Here is a 16111-nt window from a genome sequence, read left to right on the forward strand (position 1 = left end):
ACAAAAAGAAGTATGGAAGTTTCAAAAAGCCCGCGTGACATTTGTTCCCTCCACGAAACACTGTCCAACACAAACCGCAGACACGGCTGGCCGTAAAAAATGGGCAAACACACACACGCCTGGCAGCATATCACATAATTAACTCCAAACGAGTTCAAGAAATCATTTAGAAAGAACAAACCACAAAAATTAAATATACAAAACTTCACAGCGCCCATCATCACGTCGCGAAAATAATTTCATGTAGCCAGTACCTCAGCACCTCCCAGGCGAAGCTGGCCCCTCAGCCAGTCACTAAGAACTGGTGCAGCCGCCCAATCCAATGAATCAGCAAGAAGCAGCATTACAGAATCAACGCACCCCTCTACCAAGGCAACCGTAACAAAAATTTACTGCGCACAAACTAATTACAAATCTGACCGTCACGAACGCGCGGAACCAAGTACCCTAGCGCCAACAAAACTTCTCTCGGTATACACACCATAACTGAAGCTATTACGGGAGGTAATCAACAAAAACCTATACGGCAGATGTACAAATAAATAAACAACAGAAACTAGTGAACAGGAGGTAAATAAATAGAATGCAATTAAGCAAACGAAAAGAAAATAAAACTGGACATCATGTACTCTTGCAAAATGAATGAATTTCAGCGCCAAAACAAATGCGATAGTAAAGGAAAACAAACTGCGAGTGTTACAAACATAAACCGACAATATCGTTTGTCTTAATCTAAATAAATACTCTGGGTTACACCAGTCCCGCGAAACAACATTCATGGTCACTCCTGACTTAACTTGCGGCGCAAAAGAAATTTATGCAGACATGACTTAGCAGCAAGACCAAGTAACAACGGTAGCCCGCTTAACAATTATTCACGCACAAAAGTGGTCTGCTTCGCAAACGCTACCACAAAGCCTGAAGCTTACTAGCGTGCAAATACTGACCGTGCTATGTCATCCATTTATTTCCGTCTGGCACATATCAGAACATTGCGTTTAAATGCTAGCAAATAAGGAGTCAACATCATATTATTGAACGCAAAAATATTATTTGACACAACAACATGCTTCAAGTGCTGGAACAATACATACGAGAAAAGAGGACAGACAAAATGGCCCTCAATTTTTTGTCGTACCACAGGAAAATTAATATTATTGGTACACCAATTCGCATACGAATCAAGCAAAACATTGAAGCGATGCATATCCGTATCATTCCACCTTCATTAACACCTTTATCTTCTCGCAAGAAACGATGGAGCTGACACTCACGCGTCATGTTACGTTTTGCAGTTTGTAATAAACCCCATAAAGCTCGAAGAACGCTTGGCTGCGGCTTTTAATGAAAATTTCGGTAGATCACAAGAACGGCTAAGACGTATATTTCCGGCGAAAACAAGTAGACACCATCATTTTCTTCACCAGTCATTAACCCAGCAGCCTACTTGCCATTTGGGAGGCTATTCGAGATACGTCGTACACTGCTTTGGTAGCCCTGCACATTGCGCAAGTGACACGCCGACACACCTTTGGCAGGAGGAGATAAACTTTTTCGCTCTATAATCAGCAAATGACCTCGTCACCGGGCACTCGCCATTCGTATGCGTACGCTGCTGCCGATATGTATTGTTGCACATGTTTCACAATAAAACAATTGTGATACGATTTGTATTGTTTCCCTCCATGCGCCCACATTTTTTTAGCTTCAGTGATGCCAGGAATTAAATTTCCACGCGACGAGTTATGAACTCTTCGGCATGCCATCAAAAAAATATTTCATCAGAGTTTTCCAGGCTTTTTCCTCTTTTATAATCGCCCATCATAATTAAATTGCTAGCGCTAAGCCTACGTACCAGAGCGTCACCTCCGCACATTAGCAGGAGACATGCCAGCAGTATACTTATTTCCTCAGTTGTAGGATCAGAAATAAAGTCTTATAGCAGTCACTTTATTGCTAGAACTTTGATTGTTTGATAACATAAAGTAATTTGTTCGCAGTCGCCTGCTGGACGCTTGTGAGCCAAAATTTGAAAACTAAATAATTACTTCGCGCTAGGTCACGCTATAATGCTCTAATCGCTGACGTTCATTTGAAGATGGCTATCTTTGTTGAGTGGACCACTTTGAATACTTTTCGGTTCTACCCGACACCTGCCATTGTGCCTTCCACTGTAACGCGAAATTTAATTGCAGATTGCACTATTACAAACTGAGAGAGGTATTTGACGAGTGAATGACCAGACGGAAGTCTTTTAAGCAGAGGCTCTTTATTTTTTGTATACACCAGTTCACCCACTCCGGTAGCAGAAGAATTCCGTGGCAATAGCAGAGGAATTGCGAGTTGGACTAGTCAGTAAAAGTGCATCTCTGACAGCAAATAATCGCTAAAAAATACAAAAATGGTCTAAAATGCAGAAAGTGCCGTACCGGCCTGCCCTTGTACGTATGTCACTACTTTAGTGCTATTTTTTATTCAAAGATGAAATACGTACTGCGTGTATGGTCGGAGATACAGTTTTTGGCGAAATCAGAAAGTGTGTACCGTAGGTTTTAAGTAATCTGCACTATATTTACTGACATTATTAGGCATTGTTGAAATTTTTTTAACTTCTCCATTCTTCGCGCCCTGAAAAGCTGGCGATTACCAAGCACCACAACGCTAGCTGCCTTTCCAGTGATGACGCGCTTGTTAATGTAAAAAATCAGACAAAGACACCAATGTATAGTGCAATACCTACGCTTTAGTCTTGAGCTTATTCATTAGCTAAAGGCAGCGAAAAGTTCAGAGCCTCTCATCCTGTGTCCAGCCAAGCTGGCGCTCTGATTGGATTAGCAATGTTGGGGTTCGGCTGTGTTGGGGATTTGCTGTATTGAATTTAAGGGAAAGTGGCCCGATCTCTACGTCACAGACTAAGGACACACACGATTGGTGGGTGGAGAGAACGTCATTTTTTTTTTTTTCGCGGCTGCGCCAGTCACAGCGCAGGCTCTATTGCACCGCACAGGCGGGCACCGAAGAGCGCGCGGCACTGCGCAGTGTCAGGGGGGAGAGACGCTGCTCGTAGCAAGGAGTACACATCACTCGGGAAAGAGGTGGCGGCGGTGAGAGGAGAAAAAGTGGGGCTGTAACCATACTCCCTCCGTAGATGACCGTGCTTCACTCTGCAGCACACAATGTGGGAAGGCCAGCGTACAAAAACCTTATACTGATTTCCTTATAGATGGCTTCACCTCTAAACACAAAAGCATTACTGGGAAGACATTTCCCCAGGGGAAAATATTCAGCCTTATATCAATACATGGAGGCTGTTTCGAATCGGAGTAACGCGTCGAGGCAGACCGTGGCTGGTGACGTGCCGGGGCAGTCATGAGGACAAAGTTGGAGGAGACAAAAAATAGCTGTTTACAAGTATTTACATCTCGATCTCAGTTAAAAGACAATGTGCTCGTGTTCGCGTGAGATAAAGTAAGCACGTTGGGCCCGTCCTCTTTCACCCTTTTTCTCAGCTGCTGTCAGGACCACACCAATCACAAAAATTCACGGCGCTGTTAGCGACGACCACACACCCTCGCACAGAGAGGGTATGTTTCCCTCTCGTAATCCGTTTAGGATCGGAGCCCCCTTTGTCCCTTTGATGTTGCAGCGCCGGAAAGACGTCTGTGTTCCCCTCTCGTAATCCGGCGTTGGACGGCTCGTTGAAGGCGGCGTCTGCAGCCCACCCACCATCCATCCCCTGTTTGCTTTATTATTTTTGTGTGCGTGTGTGCGTGTGTGAGTGCGTGTGTATGTCAATCGTCTGTATATAACCTGCGTGTGAATTTATATAATCTGTCCATAGCCTTTTAATCGCCTGTTATAATATTCCTAATATTCCATTGCCCTTTCACAGCCCTTCCTTTCAATGCTCTTCCCTCCCCCGGCGAGTCCTGTGCCCTCTGTCGAGAGGCCAAACTTCGCCCTGTAAATATTATCCGTTTAATAAACACTTTATCTCTGCAGCGTCGTCAGACACGCCAGACAATGATGCGCGGCACGCCGCCGAAGAACACAGGAAATGTCAGCTCGCCGTTGGAAGGAAGGCGCCGAGCGATGCTTTTGGCGGCACATCCGCTGAACGTCGCTAGTCGTTAAGGCGGCCTTGGCCTGCCGGTTCTTGAGGGGCCCCGAGGCCTCCAAAAGAGGTATTGCCCAGCGGCAGATAGTTCGCCGCAGCGTCGTTACGGACACGCTGGGTGGTCGAACGACGATGAGGGAAGGCACCTGGCAGACGACAGGCTTTGGTGGAAAAAATGGAAAAAAATTAATGTTCCCTACAAAAATGAAAGCAACCTAAATAAAAACGGGAACAACCCTGCACCAGCTGTGCTATAGCAGGTTAATGCCGATCAGGTCAACCCGGGAATATCAAAGAAGACGGGTTTCGCAACAAGGTTTGAAGGTTACGGAATAATTTAGACCGCCTGGGAATTTAGACCGCCTGGGAACCGGCAACTATCATTCCTTTTTTTTCGGTTTTGTTCGGATTCTGGTGCAGCATGCTCAAAATAATGTTTAGGGTCCCGATTCAGCTTCATCAAAAATACCGGTTCGGTTCCGGTCTTCGTTTCGGGTTCCGGTTCTGGTTGGACATGCTGCTTTAATTTCAAGGCGTCTACGGTGTGCAATAAGGAGAAACGAAGAAGGTAGACAACTGTACAGTGGGCATACAGACTGCCGGATGGTGAACGAGCATGTTTGGAGTTACAAGCAGCATGTGTTCACGGGCTTCTTTCTACACAAGGCGTTCAACCACGATTCCCCAAGGCAACAAATGTGCACCTGCGAAGGCAATAAAAAGCGACATTGTCGTTGGTGAAAGCGGAAGCGGCGAGGTTCTCGACACTGCTTGTTTCTACGGATATAGCTGTCTGTTAACTGAACCGTTTCCCCGCAACAGATTCAAACACGGCGTGAATCTTCTAGCCACTTTTGCACCGAGTAAGCTGTTGAAAGATAAGACATCTCGCCTTGCTCGTGCCTGTCATCGGGATTACAAGCAGAACGTTCCATTGACGTGACCACTAGGACAGGCCTCGGAGGCTCGTCTCTTTACGCCACCGTAACATTCCCCGCCCCAGGTTCGCGAATGGACCCATGGTTTTTGCAGCATTATGCAGCTACCGCGCAATCACGTCCACGCTTGGCGCCAGGGGAATCACCCACGGGCGATTCATCTGACGCCAAGCGCGGTCTTGTGATTTCGGCATGCATCTCGGCTTCTGATTTTCTCTTGCATGAGAAAATGACTAGCCGAAATGCATTAGCTGCCTCAGGGCATTAAAAAATGCAGGCGCTCTCATTTTAGGCAAAATGCACGAAGGCAGTGATGCACCAGGTGCAGCGGGAACTTACGTTGGGCATTGTTACGATTCAGCATGCCGCTGCCCTGTTCGCGCATGCTACAAGTTGGTCCAGTGTGGTAAAGTTCTCCTGTGCTTTGGACAAGTGGGGGCATGGAGAAACGTGCATCTGTGTTCGAACGCCACTCCCCGAGATTTCCTCTCCCCTTTTTTTCAGACCCACAGGGCACCGCTACTGCCGGATCTCACAAACCCGGGAAGGAGTGTTTGTGTGTGTCTGCGCTGTGTTCGTTTGACCGTTGGCGCTTCGGGGGATAAATACGCGGTTCCTCCAAACGCATAATTCATTCAGTTGACAACATCGGATCCCGCTGTCGCTCTGTTCGAGTCATGCTGTAAGCTCTTCCGGAAGGGTCGCTGTTCAGCTCTCGACATGCAGTGAACCAGTTAAGTTTTTCCTTCGGCATTTTGTCGTCAACACCAAGGCAGCTGCTTCTGCTTGCCGCTTGTCCACTACGCTACCACTACATAACGGAGGCGATGGAGCCCGAATTGGGAACGCCTTCGCCAATGTAACAGTATCCTCGTAGCCTTTTTCTTCTTTGTGAGTAGGGGGGGGGGGAGGGAGGGGTGTTGTCAAAATTTTGCAATCCCTGACGCTCCCTTTAACTCGTTTCGTATGAAAGGCATTGAAACTTTTGTCACCACCCTTCTGTGGCGCGTCCCGTACGTGGCTTTCCCTGAGCGCACGGCTACTCGGCACCGATCTTTTGAAGCTTCCTGTTTTGTTGCGATTTTGGCAGCGACAAAACTTACGTTCTGCCTTGAAGACACCTGAGCCATCATACACCAAGGAGTTATGAGAAGATAAAGGCGATGTAGAACGGCAATGCACATTTCTGGTTCCATAGAGGCTAGTACGCGTGCGGCACGGCAGTTTAACGCCCTAAATATGTGATTGATAATCATCACCGTCAATTGGTGCAATGAAAGCGCCTACGATTACAGCGTGGCCGGCTTAGCGGCGAAACGTAAAAAAAATGTGGCACATTGCTGAGCAATTGTTTTGCACACGGGAAAAGTTCGCAATCCGCTCCGCAACAGCCACCCCGCGATGGAGGCTGTAGATGCCGGTACGCACCCCGTGCGTGTGCAATATCCAGCTCCTCTTCCACCTTACTCAGCGGCTATTGGCCTATCCAGTGCAAAAGAACGTCTTTGGCGCACCCTGCGCGTTCTCATACCCCCGCGATACGGATCTCCGTGGCGGGTTGTCTCACCAAGATGAGGTCCTGCACCCACGTCTTCGCCTGGGGGTCGCCCTCCCGCCGGCTGTGACGAGGACCTGGCCCCATGCCCCGTTTGACTCGACGTGCCCCTTCTGCCTCGCTCCTGTTGAGCAGGCTACAACGAAGCACTTGGTGCGGAGCTCCCTGCCGTGAGAAGCCTACGCCTTGTGCACATCACATCCTGCTGCCCGCGCCCGGACGTCCGGCAGACTTCATGGAGCGGATACAAGGTCCACATCATAGCTTCTGCTCCGATTCCTTTGGAAATCCGGAGAGTACAGCAAACCTCCGCAATAAATAAATCCGCTACCCTATTCCCTTAACACTTTACCCGCATTTATTTCTGCGAAGAAGTATACCTCTAACCAGCCAAGGAAATTTTCGTGTCCGCGTCGGCAGAAAACTCCCAGGCTAATATCGGCTACACAAACAAACATCCCAGGCTACTACTGGCCGCTGGCTACACCCAGGCTAAACAAACTAGTGACACCGCCAGGGCGAAGAGAAGCGGAGCCAGAGCCCGCCATTTCTCCGACTAAGCTACGCCCACTCGGGGAGATGGGGAGACAGACGGTGGTTTGGATTCAGCGTCTGGGGAAGAGGATGACGGTTTTCAGAGGCGACACATGAAAAAAGAGTGAGGAAAATGCAGTGAGAGAGATGACGCCCCAGCCGCGCGTGTCGCCCTTCTCCTCGCCTTTCGAAAGACGCTCTTCTCCGTTTTCTTTAATTCTGAAGTCGCTGCTGCGTTCGGTACCCCGCCTCCGCGAGTGCCAGGTAACAGCGGGCAGAGTTTCTCGTTGCACTCTTTGTAGAGTACAACCGTTGTGGGTGCAATCGTTGTGGGTGTCATTTACAGCTTCGCAGTCTAACCACCTTCACAGCGTGCATTGGCCCTTTTTTTTTGGCTTCAAGATAATGACAATCCACATGTTTTAGTCCACATAGTCCACCGATTTTTCAACCTTTCAGCGTTTTGATGTTCCCGGCGATACTGCACTCGGGTATTGTGGCAGCACCAACCCTAACAGTTCTAGGAACCTGCCGGGAGCTATCTTGTGTGAATGCCTTGCCGCTTCCAGCTAGTCGCTGTCTTAGCACGCGGTAGGCTCCCGCGTTCCTCTTATCGTTTTTCAAAGGACCAAGATTGCCAGCGCCAGCACAGTTTAGTAAGGCCTTACAGTTGAGTGGGTTGCGATGAGAGGGTGTTTTCTCAAGCTGGCCCGCCGACACCGCCCCTACTCCTGCCGCGGTCGTATCGACATGGCCACGGGATATGGCTTGCAACGCGTTTGAGTCTTTCCTCCTCTCCCTGTCACCGGCGGTGGGCTGTCACTCATTCCGCACAGAGCGCGCCCAACCTCCTTCAGCCTTGGTAAGCCTGGGGGCATTTCGAGATTGTTGGTCAGTGGCCTCTTCACACTAATAATTTTTATTCAGAGAGAGAGAGGGAGTCACTTCATTCACGACTGGGTCAGGGCCCACGTTTCGCGGAGCGATCACCTCGTCAAGTCTAAGCCGCCAGGGAACCGAGTTGTGAGACATCCGATCGAACCCCTTTAATGGCGATGACAAATGTACAATGATGATGATGATGATAGTGGCGCACTATGTGCCAGGAGCTGCGTCTTCCTCTTTTCCAATTCCCAACAGGCGGAGGGAGTGGAGAGGGGGAAGGGGGGGGGCTCAAATAGGGTGCCTCGATGGAAGCTCATCCGGGCAATCCATGTCATCTGACGGGAGAGGGGCAAGGATGGCCGCGGTGGTCACATGGGCTCGTGACGCATCGACGGCTTCCCCGAGCCGGCCCCGGCGCTTGTAGGAGCGAGCAATGGCCGCCACTCGGCCATTTTCCTTCGGCATGGCGTCGTTGACCCCGCGCTCATCATCCGAGCCATCCGAGACGGCTTCCGCCCCCCCTCCCAGTGGCGCCACGAGCCACGGTGCATCGGCGTTCGCCTCAAGCACCACCGCCGCTGCCTTCCCTGCTGATCCGGCTGACGCGCAAGATGGCGGCACCCAGGACAACAAACAGCCGAGTGGGCCCTTCCCCATGGAGACCGCGACCTGCGGCGGCTCTTCAGGCGAATCCTCGGCATCTGAACTTTACCCCGGACATCGTGAAGGCCAGTGGACCATCCAGCAGAGCAAGGCAGTACGACGGAAGGCCAGGAAATTGGTCACTCGGCGCCCGATTGCGCAGCCGGCCGCCGGCACCTGCCTGTTCCGTCCCACAGACCGAGCCGCCTCCTTCCTCACGGCATCGAGGGAGGTCATCGCCCGTGAACTCGCCGCCACCCCCGGGGTGTCCCAGGTTAGAGTGAACACCCGGCTGAACGTGGTCGCGGTTGACGCTGGGACGGACGAGTGTTTGGCTGCCCTCCTGGCCACTCAGAGTGTGGCTGGGATTGCTGTCCGAGCCGGCCGCCCCGCCAGCCGAGGCACGAGCCGCGGTCTCGTTTTTGGTGTCGACCGTCAACTCACCGTCGAGGAGATCCAGGCCAACATCGACTGTGAGGTGGCGGTGAGGGGTGTGGCACGGAAGGCTGATGGGGCTGTGCTGATCACGTTTGCGTCCCCTTGCCCTCCCCCGTTTGTGGCTGTGTACAAGCTGCTGCTGCCTGTGCGTGGTTGTCGGCCGCGGCCCACGCAATGTGCGCGCTGTGGTCGACTGGACCATGTGACAGCCTGCTGCAAGGACAAACAGAGGTGTGCTCGCTGCGGTGGGGGCCACACCGCGCAGCAGTGCCCTGCCTCTACCCCACGCTGCACCAATTGCAGTGGCCCGCACCCCGTCACCGACCCCCGCTGCCCCCGCTGGCAGCACGAACGCAAGGTTGTCACAGCCATGGCACGCGCACCACAGCCAGTACCCCGAGCGGAGGCCGCAGCGTCAGTCCGCACTGAACAGCCACCAAGCTACGCGGAGATGGCCAGGCGACGTTCTAGCCAGCAGCAGGCCAGCCGTCAGCTGCAGCAGCGTCCTGCCACCCAGGGACGCCAGCCGCAGCAGCATCCTCCAGCTACCCAGGGACGCCAACAGCAGCCACGCAAGCCAGCCGGGCGCCCACCTGCCCAGCCGTCCGCACAAATAGGGGTAGAGCAGCTGCCTGCAGCTTCAACCGCAACCGGTCAGGACCAGTTGGTGCCCATCCTTCTTGCCCTGGTGCACAGCCTGGTGGGTCACCTGCCTACTGAGGACCCCGCACGCCTGGCGGCCACTGCTGCCCTGGCACACCTGCGCCCCCCCGCCCCCTGTCATGGCTAACAGACCCTGTAGGACCGGCCAGCGGCCACGCATCTTGCAGTGGAACTGCAACCACTTGGGGCCTCGCCACGCGGAATTGGCTGAGCAGCTGCTGCGGGAGCACTTCGATGTACTGGCGCTGCAGGAGACCAACGTCTGTGGCAGCACCCTGCAGCTTCCGGGGTACGTGTGCCACGCCAGCGCAACCAGCTGCAGCCTGCGCTCTTGCACCAGCCATCCGTGCCAAGACGCCAGCCACCCACCAGGCAAGTCCCAGGCAGCTGTCTACGTTAGGGCTGTGCTCAACAGTGCTCCAGTGAACCTGGACTCGATCGTGGATGGCCCCATGGAATGTGCCGCTGTCACAGTGCGCATGGGGTCCACGGACACCACTGTGGCCAGCGTCTACGTCCGTCCAACGCGGCCCTGGGATGCCACAGCAGTGGGACGGCTGCGGGCCCACCTGGGCCCGGACGTTGTCGTGTGCGGAGATTTTAACGCGCACAACTCAGCCTGGGGAAGCCCCCGCACCACCCGCAGGGGACGAGAGTTACTCGATGCTACCACAGCCTGCGGACTGCTCGTGGCAAACACAGGCAGCCCCACCTTCACCCGCCCTGGTCCCTTGGGCACGGTCCAGCTGTCTCACATTGACGTCACACTGGTGTCCCAGCGGTGTGCCTACACCTGGGAAACCGCCACCAGCACCTGGGGATCTGACCACTACCCCATCCTGGTCACCCCCAGGGGCGATCGAAGGCGGGCAGACACCAGGGTCTACGCCGTTACCAACTGGACCGCCTACCGCAAGGAGATGGCAGAGCGTCTGGAGGACCCAGAGCCCGATTTCCTGGCAGCTGTCGTGCAGAGCGCCAACAAGGCGACATTGCGGGGGGAGGTACCCCTCTACACGGCACTACCGGACCTGGAGCTCCTGAGACTCCGGGCCAGGCGCAACCAGCTGCAACGGCGGGCCATCCGGAGCAGGCGTCCGGAAGACTGGACGGCGTACCGACGGGTGGATGCACAGTGCAGGAGGAGAGCCAAGCAGCGGCGGAGGCAGAGCTGGGAGTCGCTCTGCTCCTCCATGGACTCACGTAGAGATCCGGCCAAAGCTTGGAGAGTCTTCCGGGCCCTTCTCCAGCCTTCCGTCACCAACCGGCACCCCCTGCTGGCCTCCGCCATTTCCTTGCGCATCACTGAGGAGGCCTTGGCAGAGCGGCTAGCCGACCAGTTCACCCCGGCTCTACCCGCCGCTGAAGTCCAGGTGCACGTGTTTCCGGTGGCTCCCCAGGACCCGCAAGTGGTGGCCATTTGCAGTGGTGACATCACACTCTGGGAGCTGCGGGCCGCCCTGGATCGATGCCCCAAGCGGCGAAGCGCCCCTGGTATTGACGGGGTGACATACCAAATGCTTCGGAACCTGGACATCACCCAGCTGCAGCCACTGCTACAGCTCTTCAACCAGGTGTGGAGGGAGGGCAGCCTTCCACCTACTTGGCGGGTGGCCCTAGTCAGGCCGATGCTGAAGGTTTGTAGGCCGCCCACCGAGCCTGCATCGTACCGGCCGGTCTCCCTGACGTCCGCGGCGGGAAAGCTGATGGAGAACACGATCCTGGCCCGCCTCCAGTGGATTGCTGAGATTGCTGATCGTCGGGGCGTCTTCAAGGAGCAGCAAAGCGGCTTCAGGCGCCACCGCTGCACGGCTGACTCCCTGGGAGATGTGGTGTCTATGCTGGAGCAGGCCCGCCACGACAAGGAGGTGGCCTTCTTGCTCCTGCTGGACATGAAGTCGGCCTTCGACTCCGTCCCTCACTCGGCCATCCTGGACGCCCTGGACAGCATGGGCGTTTCGGGGCACCTCCGAAGATACGTGAGGGCGTTCCTGACTAACCGGACCCTACGAGTCAGGGTGGGCCGAGCAACAAGCAGCCCAAGAGATGTCAGCTCGGGGGTTCCCCAGGGGAGTGTGCTCAGCCCAGCTACCTGCGGTGAAGGCGCTTCGGAAACGCACAACGAGGGTCCACCAGGGCGTGCGGAGGATGCTGGCGCATGGACAGGGCTGCACACACACCGTGGCCCTGAAGGTGTTCCACGGTATGGCATCGTCCGCCGTCCTCTATGCTCTGCCTTTAGTGCAACTCAAGCCGCGCCGGTGGGAGGAGCTGGAGGTGGATCAGCGCCGGGCTATCCGCCTCTGCTTGGGCCTTCCGAGCACATCTCCGGTGGCGGCGACATACACGGAGGCAGGCTTCTGGCCCATCCAGATGCGGGCCCTGCAGGTGGGTCTCCACCACATCCACCGCCTGCAGGGTACACCTGACGGCGTGGCACTCCTTGAGCGCTACCGCAGCCGGCCCAACTCTCGGATGGGCATGCTGCTCAGTACGTACGAGAGCCACATCGCGTTGCCGCAGCGGCCACGCCTGGAGCCACCACCCCCAGGCACGGGGCAGGCTCTACGCATTGTCACCACATTGCCGGGGGTCCGTAGTAAGAGGTCGACTCCACCCCAGGCTGTCCACCAAGAGGTGGCTGCCCTGCTGCAGGGCGACGCTGCCGGACATCTGCAAGTGTACACGGATGGATCTGTACAACAGTCGATGGGCAGAGCCGGAGCCGCCTGCACGGCCCTAGAACTCGGCACCAGCCAGGTGTGCAGCCTGCCCTTCCCTGCCTCATCCACCCACGCAGAGCTGGCTGGACTCCACTTGGCTGCAGACCTTCTTCTCAAGCAGGGCACCCAGGCCCGGGGGGCCATCATCCTGACTGACTCACGGTCTGCCCTCCTCCGTCTGCGTGCCGCCGACCAGCCAGCCAGCTCTAGCGGCTACGTTGAGCGGTCGCTGGCGGCCAAGCTTCATGCGGTGGAAGCGCAGGGGTGTCCACTGCGACTTCACTGGCTGCCATCGCACGTGAACATCACGGGCAACGAGGTTGCAGACGCCTTGGCCAAAGGTGCTGCTCGCCAGTGTTGCGACCGAGCGGGGGCACCCGGTCCTTTCTCCGTGGCCTCCAACATACGATGGGTAGCGTGTAGGAAGCGAGCGGCCAGCCGGTGTTGCAGCCGTGAAGAAGTCCAGAGCAGTAGGATAACGTAACTGTTTACTTCATAGCGAGAGGTGAGCCGAAGCCAAAAAAACATACAATGCCCCGACGGGCGAGGTTACAATACAGGACAGGAGCAGAGCGACCGCATGGATTCGCTGCTCAGACAGGAATGAATATCAGCGTTTGTGCTGCTTCTTTTATACCCAAAAAACGCCCCCAAGAGTAACACGCCACGAAATCATAGACACACACACGCACAGTCTTTCCAAGATCGCGAGTCATCTTCGCCCCTTGTGGCGTTCGAGAGAGGGGGGAGAGTGTCCTTGAAAGGTGCCGGGGTCGCGCTATCAACTCTGATCGCGCTGATAGGAAACGTCTAAGCCGGGAAGGTCAAGGCAGGTGCCTGAAGGGTGTGGCGCTGGCAGCTGCCGGAAGCACGTGCAAAGCGAGGTGATTGACCCGGCATGGCGAGACACGAAGTACGATTCACCGACACGTGGGCGCACATGGTCGATTCCCACGTGGTCGCTGATGCGGAAAAACACGTGTTGCTGGCCAATTCGTAACAGCTTCTCCGCCGGGGGTCCGAGATCCCGATGGATAAGGGTCTTCAACCGTTGTCCGGAGGGATGCTTTCGCAGGGAAGTGCCCAGCAGACGCTCGACTCCAGGCCTGGGCTGTACGACACCGTGCTGGAGCTTCACAGGGCCGATCACTGGACGAGAAGTGGCTCCCCAAGAACGTCTCTGGATTGGTCAGGCAAGCAACAGAACAACACAGCAAGACACAACCGCATCGCCGGCAAGTGCGAAGACAAATCCACACTGAAGATCTACCAGGCTTTTAGTTGCGAAAAAATACGCTAATAACTAACTACACTAGTTATTTTTTTAGCCCAGCAGTACTTTAGACAAGTGCACAAACCTGAAAGGTGACATTTCGCGTGATTGGAAATGTCCCATACACAAAAAAAAAACGTAATCGTAAAGGGCGAAACCTGCTTCAGGAAAAACAAAGAAATTTGAGAAAGTCAGGCGTCAACAGGGCACTTCTCGCGCCGAGAGCTGCGATTTGAGCTCTCGTCAATGCCTTGAGCTTTTCCCTTTCTGTATCGCACTTTAGTTGCAGCCGTTCTCTCAACGCTGCTGTGACCGCGTGAAATGACACCGGTCGTCTTGTTCGACAAAGGTCGAGCGCGCGGGGGAGCGAGCGGGATTTTCCCCCGTTCATACGTTATGCGCGCACTGCTTCTAGGCGGCATTCCCTCGGCGCGATGCGAGCTCACGGCTTTGCTCGCACTGAAACACGCGCCACAATTACGCGCTGAAGCTTTTGCTACCTCCTCAGTGCTCGCCTTTTTACGAACGCGTTCGGCAAGCAAACGCCGGAACACGTTTGCGTTCTCTCTTCTAGGCTGGTCGGTTCCCGACTTCGGCGCAGCCACAGGCGACACCGGAACCTTAACTAGTTCAGCCGATGTTGACCTATCATCTGGAGCCTTAGCTGGGAGTGAAACGGACACGACGAGCCCATTAGACACCTTGCAGTTCCCAACAGTCACTACTTCGTCGTCCCTCGCGCTTTCGGCGACAACCTCGGCACGCGAAGACCGAAGCGTGTTTCCGTTCTCCTTTCCCACTGCTAGAACTACACTACAACTAGGCTGCCCTGTCTCAAAAGACGGCTCAGTTGCCCGCGAACTGCTCGCGTTCGGGTCGACAGCCGTTTTCAGGGATTCCAGTGATCTAGCGCACTTTGAACATGGCGACGAAACATCTCCGCTCAGCGTAGGGGCTTTACACACAGTGTACTTACGCTGCCCTCCATCGCGAGCCTCTGGAAATGCCCAATCATCGCTTTCTGTCTGAGTTTCGCCATTCCTCACAGAGGTGGCGACCCTAACGTTACTCGAGCTCTTCGCAGCGAGCCCAGCTGGTTCTGTCGTCGGCAGTTTCTCAAAATTGTACCCCTTTTCCCTTAACAGCTGATCCGACCTGTTTGAGAATAGGTACTTGTACTCCGGAAGTAGTTGTGGGGATACTGCTGCCTGCGTCACAAGTTCACCAAACGGACCTCCGATGCTGACCTTAGCAATCGGCAGACGCACGTTTCGTGCACCTACGGCTGGCTTCACCCAAACACACTGCCCTGTTAACTGATCCGGTTCAACGTACGAAGGGTGGACCATGTCTACCGTCGCCGCGGAGTCACGAAGAACTCGGCACGGTTTACCATTGACGAGTAGCTCCCGTACGTACGGCTCTAAAAACTGCCTGCTGTCCTCACTCTGATGTAGTACGTGAAAGACTAGTTTTCCTTTCTTACAACTGGCAGCGAAATGTCCCGTCTCGCCGCAGTTGTAACACGCAGCCTGTCTGCGCGCTTCGAAAGCTCTCTTTCTGCGCTGCTCATCAGCGTCTGCTGCTCTCTTTTCGTCATCGTGGCCAGTTTCTCTATCCCCGACAACGACCTTCCTTGCTCCACCGTCTACCTGGGGAGCTCTGCCTTTCGGCCCTGACTTATCAAGCCTCGGCCTGAACTCTTTTTGGCCGTCTTTCGGCCCCTGCGCACCTCGACGTGCGACGAACTCGTCGGCTAGCTGAGCTGCCTGATCCACAGTACTTACCCCTGGCCTATCTTGCACCCAGAGTCTCAGGTTCTCTGGTAGACGGCGGTAAAACTGCTCAAGACCGAAGCACTCAACTACCTTGTCGTGCTCTCCGAAAGCTTCTGCCTCTTTGAGCCACTCTTCCATATTTGCCCTCAGCTTGTAGGCGAACTCCGAGTACGACTCGCCCCTAGCTTTCTCGGCTTCACGGAACTTCTGGCGAAATGCCTCTGCTGACAGCCTGTACTTACGCAGGAGGCTAGACTTGACTTTCTGGTAGTCCTCCGCCTCCTCCTTTGGCAAGCGGGCCATCACGTCGGATGCCTCACCTGGCAAAAGCGTAAGCAGCTTTTGCGGCCATGAGTCTCGGCTAAACTGGGCCCTCTCACACGTACGCTCGAAGTTGACCAAAAAAAGACCGATGTCTTCTCCTACCTTGTAGGGTCGCATTAGGTCACACATTCGCAACGTAGGTCGCTCAGTCGCCGCAGACTGCACGCTGCTGCCACTCTGACGTCTAGGTCGAGACGCCTCGACGTCTAGACGCTTCATTTCTAGCTCATGCTGTCGCTCC

The sequence above is a fragment of the Haemaphysalis longicornis genome, unplaced genomic scaffold, assembly GCF_048455015.1.
Source record: "Haemaphysalis longicornis isolate Haplotype H1 unplaced genomic scaffold, Haemaphysalis longicornis Haplotype H1 scaffold_2, whole genome shotgun sequence".
In the NCBI taxonomy this organism is placed as follows: Eukaryota; Metazoa; Arthropoda; class Arachnida; order Ixodida; family Ixodidae; genus Haemaphysalis; species Haemaphysalis longicornis.